The following is a 15,323-nucleotide window of genomic DNA, read 5'->3' on the forward strand; positions in this document are numbered from 1 at the left end:
GGATTATATTGGGTACTCAATATCCTCATCATCAATGACTATAGCTATCAATTTCTTTTTGGGCTCAATACACTGACATAGAAATTAATCTATTCCTTCATCATTATTCTCATATGCAATAACTGCATATACATGACCTACATTATATAGAAAGATAAGTTAATGGAAAAATTGAAAGTAATCTATTTTAACCAAGTATTAAATTGATAACTTAGTACCTAGTTCAACTAGATCATATTTATGCTCAACATCTATTGATGCTTCAACTTGGTTGAGTTATAGTGTTGTAGGAAGTTGATATAAGTCAATTGGATGCAAAGGTCTACAAGACCATTGGTCAATCCACTCTTTTGATTGACATTCATCCCATAAATAAGAGCAAAATCATGCAGGCTTTCTAGTATAAATAGCTACTAACATTGTAGTTGAACTTTGAAATGAATGCATCTCACTTGATCCTATAAGTGTACAATAATCTTGCAAATATTCAATTTTAGGTTTGTGTATCAACCAAAAATATCTAAAAACCATAGACTTACCTTTATTACCTAATCTCATTATAGAATTGCACCATTGGACAATTGTTTCAACATCTTGTAATATTGTGCCACTTTTGTGCATTAATTCCTCTCTACTAAGGGCTCTTTTCACATGCTCCAGCACCATCATGCTCTCCATTTCTATGTCCTACCTTAATTAAATTCTAAAAACATTGCACTCCACTTGTCACATGCATCCTACTCAACTAATAGAACATCCTTATATTCTTGAATTGTGTGATACAATTCTCTAACAATATAATGTGTTAATTGTATCTTTCATCTCTCTCCCTCAAATTATCATAGAAAACTATAAAACATCCTTGCAAAAACTCTGATGAGTGAGTTTGATCATCATTGATATAGAAGTGATACTTCCTTAATACTTTTTTTTCATCCTCTATGCTATCATGTGCATGAATAAATGTTGTGTACAAAAATTGACACTTGCATAGAGTTGTAATACATTAGTTGCACTTCATTTTTAGATTTTAGTGTATAGTTTTTAGTGAAGTCAACAACTAACACAATTGCACCCAAGGGAAAAGTGTCCTTACACAACTTGAATTACTCATCTAACCATCTAAGCTCTATGTGTATGACCTATGTAGTCATAAACTATTTTCTATTGAAAAAATTTCATAAAATCAATTACACATACATCACTTTTCACTAATTTGCACCTCTTTAATTAATTATTTTCCATCTTTAACACCATATATAACTGACTTCTATTTTCCAAGAGAAACTAGTGTCTTACCAATTTCATGTGTGCTATCTAGATGTAGGCATCTATGCAACTTTTGCAAACCACCACATTGAGTGCAAAAACCTTTCAAACACATGGTGTTATAATAAATGCACTCATCATCTTGTTTACATCGTATGCTTGCAATAAATTCTCTTGGTGAATTAGGAGGTAATTGTAGACTACATTCCTACAATATTTTGTTAGTATGCAAAGTACAACATATATAATGATAAACATCATAATGCATAGAAAACTCAACATGAACCCTACTACAACATGTAGTGCATGTATGATTTATCTTAACATAGAATGGTTTTTTCATCTCAGAAAACCTTTGGCTGATTTTAATTTTAGGAAATATTTGAAGAAACATTTCATAAAATTGTGTTTGAGTCATATCCAAAAAATGTTTTGCCTATGGCTCACGGTTTGTTTTTCCAATTCGTCTTTTGACAAAATCTATTTGGTTTGATGAAGCCCTTATGTTGTCACACCAAGATTTTTCTATTAATATTATTAGTACATCAACAATAACTTTATCCTTACGTGGGAGTCTACTTTGGAATGACCAAAAAGTGGTCTCATTAAAATTTTCCCTCTTTGAGGTTTAAAATCAAGGGGAAAATTGTTTACTAACAATTTTTTGGCAACTCTACTAGGGAAATCATAGTGCCTTGTGCAATTGGTTTCTAAAATTTTGAGGTACCTCCCCAAGGATGGAGTTTGGTGGTTCTATTGAAGATGAATACCAAAAGTTATTTCAAAGATATCTAGAAATCTTGAAGGATTGGATTCTTGCAACAAATGAAGATTATATTGATATGTTTATTTTTATTCCTCCATTTAGAGAAAATCTAATCCAAGAAATCATAGAGGATGTGGAAAAGCAAGTATCATTTTAAAAATCTTTTTATGGTGCTATTCTCATTGAAAGAAGGTCTCTTGTGAAAGAGCCAAAAAAAGTTGAAGAAATGTTTGAAGAAAAAGAAATTGGTGAAGTGATGCATGAAAGAAAACACTCTTGAAGAGGAATCAAGGGACAATCAAGAAGAAGAAAAGGATTCATGCATCTTTCAAGCCCTTGCAAATCTTTTCCCCTCTCTTCCTTTGGAAGAATCAATGCAATGAATTACAATGGAAAAATCACATGAGAAATCCAAAAATCAAAGGACTCAAGGTATGGAAAAAGTAGTTGACATTTCATCTATCTTTTTAAAAGATAATATTGATTTGAAAAATGTGGAAGAAAATATTAGATCTATATTTATTTTCCCTCCCCTACATTCATTTTCCATACATGAGTTAAAGATCACATTGGCCATGTTGCTCACTTGTGTGAAAAACATTCTTCCATTCTATCAAGAGTTGGTTTGAAGAGGCTCATACTTTTTCTAGCCAATAAATGGTCACATTTAGTTTTTAGGGTTTCCCCCTCCCCATTGTAAATAACCGCCCCCTTTTTGCAATTTTGGCTTGTTTGGTTTCTATTTTGTTTTTCTTCTTGTCCCCTTTCAATAAGGTTTCATCATCTTTTAATCTTTCCCTTTCCTTGAGTCAATTCATATTCTAAGGATTTTCAAGAAATAAAGACCCTTTTCATTATTTGGCAACATCATGCACTCATCTATTTTCACTATCTAAAGTTACCAACACCCGATGGATCTTTTCATTAAAAGAGCACAATTTTTTTCTTTTCTTTTCAAAGAAATTTCAAACATTGATGCCATAAAATTCCAACTATTTTCAATTTTATTTCAAAAGTTAGGATTTTCAAAAAAAAAAAGATTCATAGTGGACAACCTATATGATGGAGTTACATTTACCTTTTTGAAGTTAGTGAATATGTGGAGCCTTCATTAATATTAATATTCAATATTAACACTCAATGGTCTTGTTCAATATATTGCACACATATTATTTTGAATCCCCTACAAGGCTAAATGTGTGGAGAAATATTTGGTGCTAGACTATGGTCAAAAATCAATTGTTTGGAAAAAGGAGTATTTCTATTGGTTGGAGACTTGAAAGCATTCTGTATAAAATCATGAATCATTTCTCACCTACAATTGGTAACTATCCTAACTTTTTATATGATGGTATATGATAGTAGGTCAAAGAAAAAATCTAAAGCAACATGCCTTCGTTATCAAGTATTTGGCACTGCAGTCTATATATAGTTAAAGTAATTTGGAAATTGTGTTAATAAGATGTCATTGAAGTGTAATGTAGAGACTATTAATCTAGTCATTTCAAATGCACAATCAGTACTTTTGAAGCAAGTCTTTTTGTTAAAGGCACTCTGATACTTAAAATATATCAAGTTTTGAAAGCTTCAAAAGACAAGTTATTGGCTCGGTTTGCACAGATAAGAAGGGTGACTAGGATTGAAAATCTTGAAGAGTGTTTTCTTGAGATATTTTTCTCATTAGAGAAATAGTATGAAAATGTGAAGAGATTTATCTCTTTGTAGGAGAATCCAACAAGTAGTTTTCTTCGAAAAGAAATAGCTACCAAAATAATAAGAAAAATGCAGTGACATAACTCTTGGCTTACCAAATAAGGGAAATTGCAATAGCTCATGCTTTCAATGAAGACATTTTTCCAGTTTTGAATGAAGACACTACTAGAACAAATAAAGATTTTATAGTGAAGGGACACCAAAAAGATGAGAACAGAATATTCGTAAGACTTTGAATTGTGGATATGGAAGGTCATGTTTGAAATATTCACTTTCCTTTTGGCATAGATGCTAACACGACAATGAGTGTTGCAAGTAAAATGGTGACAGAGCTAGATCCTTCAACTTAAGATGTGACAAATAGAGAAGTCATGATTGATGCATAAATACTTACTCTTGTGCTAGAATGGCAACTTGGAGAATCTTTTCATGAGGAGGCTTCTTAAGAAGATATATGCATTGGTTCTCACATTAAAGATAATGTTTTGATATGCCAAGAAGCATAGCCATCCATGGTAGGTTCAGCTTGCATAATTGACTTCCTCAAGGAGGTACATATGCCTCAAGTTTGATAGTAAATGTTTGCCTCCATAATAATAACACCACAGCTTAGCAAATACTAATTTCCTCTAACTCCACTATATACAACCTTTGTGAGGTGTCATGATAAAATGGGAACCCTAATTTGGTTTATAAAGTATGAGATGAAGAGAAAATATGGTGGAAGTGTAAGGCAAAGAAACCCCTAATAAAGGTTGCATGATAGTTGAAGAGTTGATGCCTTTAAATGCAACCTCATGACATCCTTGGTAGATGTCTTCAATGTGAAGTCCTCTTCAACTGTGTGACAAGATGATGATGGCTTTCATCCTTAACATCAGGTTACAAAATCTATCAAGGGTGCCGCCAACATAGTCCCAATGATTCATGGTGCCCGTGGATGATGTTTTGGGGAAGTAGTGATATTAACCTTCCACTTTGATTTTAGACACAGCTCACTCAGTCTTCCTGGAGATATCCCAAGCATTTAAATTTGACAAAGAACTCCATACCATTCATCAAGATAAGGGTGTGACTTTAATGCATTCAATATGCAATCAATTTTTTTTACTATTATGGAGATTTGCAAATGCTTATGGCTCTCATGGAAGTTACAGTGGTTTGGTTGAACGTGCTCACTAATGTTTTGTTTTAATGGAAGAAGCAATACCTTATTCATTTTCAGTACAAATGAGCTTCTTAAAAATGCCCACTTGTTCTTGTTGCTTCTATTATTTTTATTTTAGTGAGTGAAAACTCTTACCATTATGAGATAATTTAACATTAAAAGTTCTTCAATCTGTCATCTATAATCTATCACAATGTATGGTGAATGGGATGTGCCTCCCTACATCAAAAAATGGTGTTACATTAGAGCCTGAGGTGTATATGAGCAATGTTAGTATGCTAGTAGAAACCAAATTTAAATAAAGCTTCTACAAACTAAACAAAATTCATAAACTTCAAGATAGACTAAGATGAACTCTCAATTGAGAATATGAGTCATTAATGGACTCTCTCAATGAGAAGCTCTCTTGTTGAGTGGCTTTGTCTAAATAGATAGGATGTATGCTCAAGCTTATGCTTCAAAAAGGGCTTCAAATGGAGTTGGAATTTGGGTGTGAGTGTATGGTTTTGATGTAAAATGGCTTCTCAAAATGGCATTATGACTTTACTTCATGGATTGTGTTATTTTGCAAAGGGGAAGGATCCAATTTATAGGCAAGAGGCTTGAGGGATTGAGGGCTAAGATGCAAGGATGGGAAAAAGCTCATGGAGGGCTCAGATTGCATGAGAAGAGAGCACATGGATTGTGCTTCCTTATAGCCAATCAAGGAGTGACACATGTCACATGGTGAGAGGATAGAGGAAAGGGGAAGGATGAGTCAACAAAGGAGGCTCAAGGGATAAAATCTTCATAAAGACCCTCATAATGACTTGTAAGAGCAATAAAAGGGCTTGTAAGAGTCATTTATGACCTGGTGGACTTCATAAAGTTTTACGGTTGAGATATTTTGAGGGTGATGAGAGCAATTTCGACTTGGAATTGATTAGGAAGGTTTTAAGCTTGTTTAGGCTTGTGAAAATGATTAGAGGATGGATTAGGATGGTTTAGGATTAGCTTAGGGATAGGCAAGTGGATGGCATTTAATGAGGGTGGGTGAAGGAGGAGATATTTGTTAACTTTGGCTTGGGTTAGTAAGTTTTAACCCATGTTTAGGGAATGTGACAAGGTTAGGAGGGGATTAGGATTAGGTTTAAAGACATCTTCTAGAAGAGTCTAGACTTTGGATGAGGATAAAGACTTTCTAGAATAGTCTAGAATTGCCTAGGATGAGGATGAAGACTTTCTAGAAGAGTCTAGAACTTCTTAGGATGAGGATAAATTAGATTTTTAGGAAATAAATAAAGTTTTATTTATTTCAAGGGTTTGGGTTGAGGAGATATTTATTAAAACTTTTTTAATAAACATGAGGATTAATATTTAATCTTAATTAAATATTTTGAGTTGGGATTAGGGGTAGCAAATGATGGGATTAGCCTTTAATCGAAATTAAAGAAGGATTAGAAGATTTTGGAAGAGGTTATTGGTCATAAGGAAATTGGCCAAGTTTTGGGCAAAAAATAAATTTTTTATTTATTTTAGGATTTTTGGTCAATTTATTAATTAAATAATTAATAAATAAGGAAATAATGTTTAAATAAGATTTAAACATTTTTGGGAGGGATTCCTTAATTAAATATTTTTAATTAAGATAAAGGGATTTAATGGCATAAAAATTAATTAATTAATTAATTAATGATGATGTCATCAGGTATTTTTTCAAAAAATAAAAATACTTTATTTTTTAAAGGATTTTTAGGTGTCTACATTTTGCCCCTCTTTGATGTGATGCCGCAAGTGGCATGGCATCAAAGATAAGAAAATAACATGCCCAAGGCTAGAGCAGAAGAGGAGAGAATGGATTGTGAGATGCCCCCTCAAGAAGGCAGCGGGGAGAGAAAGCGAGGCTCGGTGGCTTCTTGAAAAATACAAGAATCTGGGATGAGCAAGGAGACTCAGATTGGATTAAGAGAAGAGGTTTAGTTAGCTCAAACTCTTACTATGGGAGAATGATAAAGGGAGAATCAGAGGCACAAGAGGAAGCAAGCTTAAGATCTCAGGGATTGCAGAGGATGAAGGAGCGGAGCACTATAAAAAATAATCCAGGATAAGGAGATGGATGAGGGGATTATAAAGCTGATGCAACAGGATTTCAAAGAGTTAGATTGGCAGAAGATGGGTTTCGGAGATCCCTAGGACTAGGATTGTGGATCTCGAAAGATGAGGCTTGGTGGGTTGATTTGGATTGGTGGATCCCTAAGACTAGGATTGTGGATCCCTAAAGCTAAGAGTGATGAGTGATTCAAAGAGATACTGATGCATCAACTGGGGTAGGAGAGACGGATGCTAGATATGGATGGGGGATAATGGAGATGAAGGAAAACCATTGAATCTTTTTGAGCGGGGGGATACTTCAAAGAGAAGTACCACCATGTAGTTGAGCACTAGATTTGCTATAGGACTATTGGTTAATTGCCAAGGTTACCAAGAACATCAAGGCCTTTTCACCAACCATCCAAAGGACTAACAAACTAACTCAAAACAAACACACAAGGATTGCCCCAGCATCACACATGAATCCTAGAGGAAGCAACGTGGAAACGACACTGGAGAACCCACAAGTAGAAAAGAAAAACAAACGAAAGACCTGATCAAGACCTTACGCTCTAATTGCCCCATTCGCAGCATACCATGATATGGAAGATCATGGCAACCTTGAGGAGGGAACAAGGAGATTGCTTGGAAAAGATACTTCAAGACCCAAAAGGGAAGATCCCAAATCAAAAGAAAGTGAAAATCCAAAAGAGAGTCGTTTGCCAACAAGATGGGTAGGACAACGTACTAACAGACCAAGATCAGACATGAGGAAAGCTATATCCTGCAAGGACCTATCGGAGAGCACCGAAGCTGGTGGATTTGGATGATTGATGTGTCTGGCAAGCTGAACTAAGAAAGATAACACTTTGATGATAGGAAATCTAGCTAAAGGATGCGTTGGAATAGCTAACCAAGATGTGTGATGGGTGCAAGATGCTGATTAAGGATGAACTGACACGAACGCTGGATAGATACAATGGTACTAAGCTAAAGAGGATGTACAAGCTGATGGACCAAGATATGTTACAAATGTACAAGTTTGTTCATGTTTTGGTTTTTGTGAGATGGAAATGTTTGTGAAGGATGGGATGTCTATAATAGGTGATAGGTGGATAGGTAGATGGTTTGCAAAAAGCTTAAGTGAAAATGGGGTTTTGTGTGTGCACGTGATAGTATACAAGCTAGGATACAGGATTATTTATAGGCTGGAATATGATACAAACCTTGGACAAGATTCGGATAGACAAGGTATGGTACAAGATTTACAAGGTATAATACAAGCTTTGGTACAAGATTTACAAGCTGTACAGGAGGTATTTACAAGCTTCATCAGATTTTGGATATTTGGTTGGAACACCAAGGGAACAAGCAAGTGTTTCTTATGGGATGGTGGGTGAATGGATGAGGGATAGGATAGTGATAGATAATGGATTAGTCTTTAGTACACAAGGCACCTAAATTACCAGGTTTTCACCAAGGTACCTATCCAAGGTGCTTGAATTGCCAAGTTTTCACCATTGGACGCTTATTTCTCTTTACTATTTTTTTCTTTTGTATTTTTCAAAAGTTGGGTATACCAAGGATCTTCAAGCATAGAACTTCTTGAGATGAATGATGTTAGTAGGATCATTCAAGAGTTCTCCTTCTGGTGTAGATAGCTGATAAGCTCCGGAGCCAAAGGAAGCGGTGACAACATAAGGACCAAGCCATGTAGGTTCAAACTTGCCTTTCTTTTCTTGATTTACTTGGACTTTCATGTTTTCTTTGAGGACCATGTCACCTGGCTGAAAGTGTCATGGAAGCACCTTCTTGTTGAAATTTCTTTTGAGACGAGTTTGATAGACTGTGAGATGATCATAGGCTTGTTGTCACTTCTCGTCTAAGAGATCTAGCTGGGTGAGTCGAGCTACTCTATATTCTTCATCTGATATTTTCCCTTGCAAAGATATGCACAAGGAGGGAAGTTCAACCTCTATAGGTAGTACCACTTCGGCACCATAGACTAGAGACTATGGAGTTGTGCCTGTGGATGTACGGAAGGAAGTTCGATAGGCCCATAGGGCTAGATTTATTTGTAGGTGCCAATCACGGCCAGAATCATTGACAACTTTCTTTAGAATTTTGAGGAGGGTTTTGTTAGTTGCCTCTTCCTGGCCGTTACCTTGTGGGAAATATGGGCTAGAAAAGCAGTGCTGGATGCGGAGGGAAGTGCATAATTCTTCCATGTTGAGATTTTCAAAGTTACCTCCGTGGTTGGTGAAGATGGTGGATGGGATGTCGAAGTGGCAAACAATGTGGTACAAGATGAACTTGGAGACCTGAACTCCTGTAGCTGAGACTAGGGGGACTACTTCCGCCCATTTAGTGAAATAGTCTATAGCTGTTATTATCCATTTATGTCCATCAGATGAGAGGGGTGTGATAGTTCCAACTAGATCAAGGCCCCAATAAGCGAAAGGCCAAGGTGGTGCAATAGGCTGTAGATCCTGTGCTGGAGCGTGCACAAGATTTGCATGCTGCTGACATGGGAGACACTTTCTAACAAAGTCACAGGAGTCTTCTTCAATGGTAGGCCAATAGTAGCCTACTCTAAGGCTTTTTCGCGCTAGGACAATACCACTCGTGTGGGCACCGCAAAGTCCAGAGTGTACTTCCTTTAACACCATCACGGCCTCATTTTGGTCTAAACATCGAGAGAGAGTATCGTGATAACCCCGACAACATAGGGTATTGGCTATGACAACATAGCAGGATGATTTTTGGATGAGGTTCTGGCGTTGGGTATGTGTGAGGTGAGGGGATATGATACCATCGTTAAGGTAAGCGTGAATCTCATGGTACCAAGGGGATTGGGGACCAACCAAGATACAAACACGGTTTGAATCCTCATTCGCATAGGCAGGTGTGAGGAGTTGCTCCACTAAAAACTCATACTGTGTAGCTGCATGGGGAATTTCCAAGAGCGAGCCTATAGTAGCCATAGCATCTGCTGCTTTGTTCTGTATTCGAGGCACTTGTGTAAACTGAAGCTTTGTAAAATATTAGGTTAGCTGATCAACTAGCTCTTTGTAGGGTAATAGCTTTTCATCTTTGGTTTGATATTCATTTAGGGCTTGCTTGATGATGAGCTGAGAATCGCCAAAGATTTGTAGCTCAACAATGTTCCATTCTACAGCTATCTTTAATCCTGCTATGAGGGCCTCATATTCAGCTATATTGTTGGTGCTAGGGAATTGTAGCTTGAAGGCTTTTGGAATGTAATCTCCTTGAGGTGTGACCAACAATATTCCTGCCCCTGATCCATGAGATGTGTATGAGCCATCAAAATAAAGTTTCCATGGGGTTGGTTCTTCAATTAGACAGATATGCTCATCTTGAAATTCTGTGATCAATGGATAAGCATCTATTAGAGGTGCATCAGCTAGGTGATCTGTTATAGCTTTCCCTTTTATTGCCTTTCTATCCACATACTGGATGTCAAATTCACTAAGGAGCATAACCCATTTGGCCAAACGGCCTGTAAGTGTTGTTCTAGAGAGCATATACTTGAGAGGGTCAATCTTGGAGACTAGTTGGATGGTATGACTTAGCATGTAATGGTGAAGCTTTTGAGTTGAGAAAACAACTGCCAAACAAGCTTTTTCCATAGGAGTGTAATTGAGTTCATAACCAACTAGGGTTCTACTGATGTAGTAGATGGCTCTTTCTTTGTTGTAGTCATCAAGCTGTGCTAGAAGTGCCCCTAGAGCAGTAGGTGTTGCTGATATGTACAAAATCAGGGGATGACCAGGAACTGGTGGAACCAAGATAGGGGGATTGATGAGATACTACTTGAGATGGTCGAAGTTGCGCTGACATAAAGGATCCCACTTGAAGTTCTCATCCTTCTTCAGTAAATGTGAAAATGGTGTACACTTATCTGCAAGCTGAGAGATGAAGCGTCGAATAGATTGGAGCTTTCCTTGAAGAGAGCGAAGCTGTCGCGGTGTCTGGGGAGGAGGCATGTCTAAGATAGCCTTGACCTTCTTGGGGTCGATCTCTATACCTCATTTAGAAACTATGAAGCCTAGAAGCTTGCCAGATGTGACCCCAAAGACACATTTCTTGGGATTCAGCATGAGATGATATTTGGCTAACCTATCAAAGACTTTCTCCAGGTCAGCAAGATGATCCATGAAGGTATGAGACTTGACCAAGATATCATCCACATAATCCTCCAAAATGCTATGGATCAGATCATGAAAAATGGTTGTCATAGCTCTTTGATAGGTAGCCCCAGCATTCTTTAGGCCAAAAGGCATCATGTTGTAGCAAAAGGTTCCCCAAGGGGTAGTGAATGTTTTTTTATGCTGATCCTCTTCTGCAATCTTGATTTGATTATACCCAGAAAATCCATACATGAGGGACAAAATTTCATGTCCAGTCGTAAGATCTACAATCATATCTATGTTGGGCAAGGGAAAATCATCTTTTGGACAAGCTTTGTTAAGATCTCTAAAATCAGTGTAGATTCTGATGTCACCGGAAGGTTTAGTGACAGGGACCATGTTGGAGATCCACTCTGAGTAGTTGATAGGTCAGATAACCTTAGCAGCTAACATTCTTTCTAATTCAGCTTTGACCAATAATGCCACCTTCGGGTGCATTTTTCTAAGCTTTTGTCTGACGGGCTTGATCTTTGGATCAACTGCAAGATGATGAACTACAAGCTTTGGATCAAGTCCTGGCATGTCCTGATATGACCATGCAAATCGGCCAATGTTCTCTCTTAAGACCTCAAAGAGGAGGTCAGCTTGGTCTTGTGATAGGGATGCAGCAATGTGAACAAGTCTGGGGATCTCTGAAGAACCAATGTTGACTTCTCGAGTATCCTTAATTAGAATAGAAGACACCTCTGGTCGATTATCTTGAGGAGGCAATGCTAAATCCTCATGTTCTTCTTGTGGCTCTAGATTTTCTTGCTGAGGGGTTCTCTTCGTTGCCTTGGCTAGTCTCAGATTCACCATAGTTCCAGTTTTGGGTGTATCGGAACTAGGTTGGGGATTTTCTCCAAAATACCCCTTGGGATCTAGCTTGTAGATATAGGCAGAATCTAGCTTTGTTTTCTTGTGAGGAGTTTTAGCTCCCATGAATCTTAGAAGTGCCTCCTCTGATGTGAACTCATCGATGTGTATGACACTTGGTTGGTCCCAATCTATGAGTTGTGGATGGGCGAGTGGTAGGTCAATGAGGTGGATGGATAGTTCTTGGAGAACAGAGTCTCCGAGGGGGATTTGGTCTAGGATATCGTCGTAGGCTCTCTTTTCAACTTCCTCAGGAATGTCTTCGATTTCGACAAGGTTGCAGTGAATGTTCGAAAAAGCATGATCATTCTCATTGGTGCCCCCAGTTGTGGGTATGCCAAAGCCAAGACCTGACCTCGATTCCCACTTGTGTGCGTCGATGGGGCACTGCATGCCTCTTTCTTCTGGTCCTAGACCACCACCTTGATAGTTCCATTTTTCAGTGATGAGCTTATGTTCTTGGGGATACTTTTGGCTGAAGTGATCAAGGTGTGCTTGATTTCTTTGAGGTGCATCCTTATGTAACCATTTGTTGATATCTGGAGTGACCTCCTCATGAAGAGGGATTTTCGAGGATACAAAGGTTGTTGGGCCAAACTGTTTGTATCAAGGAGGTGGAATCTCCTTAGCTTTGTGATATGTCGGTCGTCCATGGGCATGTGGATCAAGTGGGAGTGCCCCGACAACAAATGCATCTAACAAACTATACTCTCCACAACCTTTGTTATTGATCTTCATGGTAGACAGGGTAGAGGCGAGGATGGTTTATGGGTCATTATAAGTGTGGGATGAGCTGGCGATGGATGTGTCGATATCAATTCTAGGGCAATGGTTTGTATATGAAGCTTCAACCGCATTGTAGTAAGCAAAGGGTCCTGGATCGGCATGGATGGTTACCTCAGTGCCTTGATGCAGAAATTTGACGCACTGATGGTAAGTGGCTGGAACGGATTTCATGGCATGAATCCATGGGCAACTGAGGAGGATGTTAAATGGTAGGTTTAGATCAATAACATGGCAGAGTGTCTCTTGGATGACTGGCCCAACCTTGATTGGCAGCAAAATAGTTCCTTCAGTGGTTCTTTCCAAGTTGTCATAAGCTTTGATGGTGATAACCTCACTGATGATATCTGCCTCAGTATACCCAGCTTGTTTTATGAATTTTAGGGTGCAAATATTCAAGGCTAATCCATTATCTATCATTACTCTTTTCACAGCAAAGTTGGATATCATGATGGCTATGCGAAGTGGAAGGGTGTGATCTGGCTCGACCACGGGTATGTTGGCAGGTTTGAATGATAGGGCACATAAGGAGGAGAGGTGTCCAACAAGATTATGAAAATCAGTAGCATTGATATCAGAAGGGACACGGGATTCTATGAGAGCACTGTCAAGGATGTTCTTGTACACAGGACTAGTGTGAAGAAGGTCTAAAATGGAGATTTGGGCTGGCATGTTCCCAAGGTGTTCCAAGATATTGTACTGGCTTTTTGATGGAGCTGATGGTGTTGGTGTAACAGGTGGGCCTACGATATTAAATTGCGCTCTTCAAGTGGTGACTGCACACTCATTGTTTGGTCCTTGGATATGGATAACATTGACGAAAGGCTCTTTCTCGGATATACAACCTATAAGGCTACCATAGTCTATATAGGATGAAGTGTGGTCATTGTTCTTCCCATGCTGTTGGTTTGGCTGACGGTTGTTGGTGTTGTTGTTGTTGGTTTGAATAGGTGCTTTTCCAGGATTTTGGTTGTGGTGTGGAGGAAAAGCATTTTGATAGATTTGTAAGCCTGCATTGGAAGAGGTTTGGGCACCAACAGTGATTTCCTTCTGATCAATGAGGTCCTGCACATAATCTTTTAGTTTCATGCATCTGAGGGTAGTGTGACCTTTTACCCTATGAAATTTGCAGTACTCATTATCTTTGTACCATGCAGCTTTGGATTGGCTTGGGTCAATTTGCTGGGTAGGAGGAAATTTGATGAGGTTTTCCTTGACTAATTTCTCAAAAATGACATCCAATGGCTCACCAAGGGGTGTATAGTTTCTAGGTGTAGGTTGGAATCTAGGCTTTTGTCCTGTAGCTACATTGATGGCATTAGCTTGATTGCTAGACCCTTGGAAGTTGGGTCTTGGATTGTGGTTTTGATAGCTTTGGTTATTCTGTTGTTGGTAGTTGATAGCTTGTTGATTGTTTGGTTGACATGGTGGGTTGGACTGGTTGTGAGAAGGACCAACAATATTCACATGTCTGGTGTCAGTGACGCCATCTATTGCAACGTGCTTGTTTTTGTTCCAATACCTAGACTTGTCATTGGAATGTGATTGATTTTGGTTGGCTTCCTTGTAAATCTTGACCACACCATCTTTAATGAGTCCTTGCTCAAGGATCATTCCTTTCTCTTTGATATCTTTGTAGGTCTGCAAACAGTTCATGGTCATGTGGTGAGCCAAGCTAGGATGGGCATTATCAATAAACATTTTCACCACATGGCATTCTGGCAAGCTGTAGGATATGCGGGTGGTAAGGGTTTGCCATCTTTACAGGTATTGGACAAGGCTTTCTCCACCTTTTTACTTGGTGTGGACAAGATCAACTATTGATAGCTCTGTTTCAACAAGATGGGCATATTGGGCTACAAATGCCTCAGATAATTCAGCAAAGTTTTTAATTGTGCCATAGGGGATTCTATAAAACCATTCAAGAGCTGGTCCAGCCAAGCTTTTGGGAAAAAGGCACAAGAGGAGGACATCATTGTATGCTACGTCCTGGCAGTGCATGTAAAATTCTTTGATATGTGTGACAGGGTCTCCTTTTCCTCTAAATTTGTCAAATTTGGGTACCTCAAAGTGTTCGGGAAATGGTGTCATGGTAATGGCTCTGTCAAATGGGTAAGGACACACATTCTCAAACTTGAATGTCTTCGGATCATTCCCTTCTTGGATGGCTTTCAGAGCTATCTTCATTTGCTCCCATTCTGAATTGATAGGTGATGGCTGGGGTGCCCCCAATGTAGGAGTGCCTTGAGGTAGGTATGTGCTAGATGAGGCCACTGAATATGGATGGCTATGAGGGATTTGCTGATAGGGATTGTACATTGTTTGGGCAGCTGCATGGTGGATGACAGGTTGCTGAGGGGGAGGTGGCGCATATTGCTGCATGTGTTGCGAGGCTTGCTGTTGATATGGGATTTGAGGTTGGGATTGAGGAACATAAGCTGGCTGTGGGATAAATGGATTTCTTTGTGGAGGTAAGGTATAAGATGGT

The sequence above is a fragment of the Cupressus sempervirens genome, chromosome 7 (genome assembly GCF_028749045.1).
Source record: "Cupressus sempervirens isolate cs-2001-9-10 chromosome 7, ASM2874904v1, whole genome shotgun sequence".
NCBI lineage: Eukaryota > Viridiplantae > Streptophyta > Pinopsida > Cupressales > Cupressaceae > Cupressus > Cupressus sempervirens.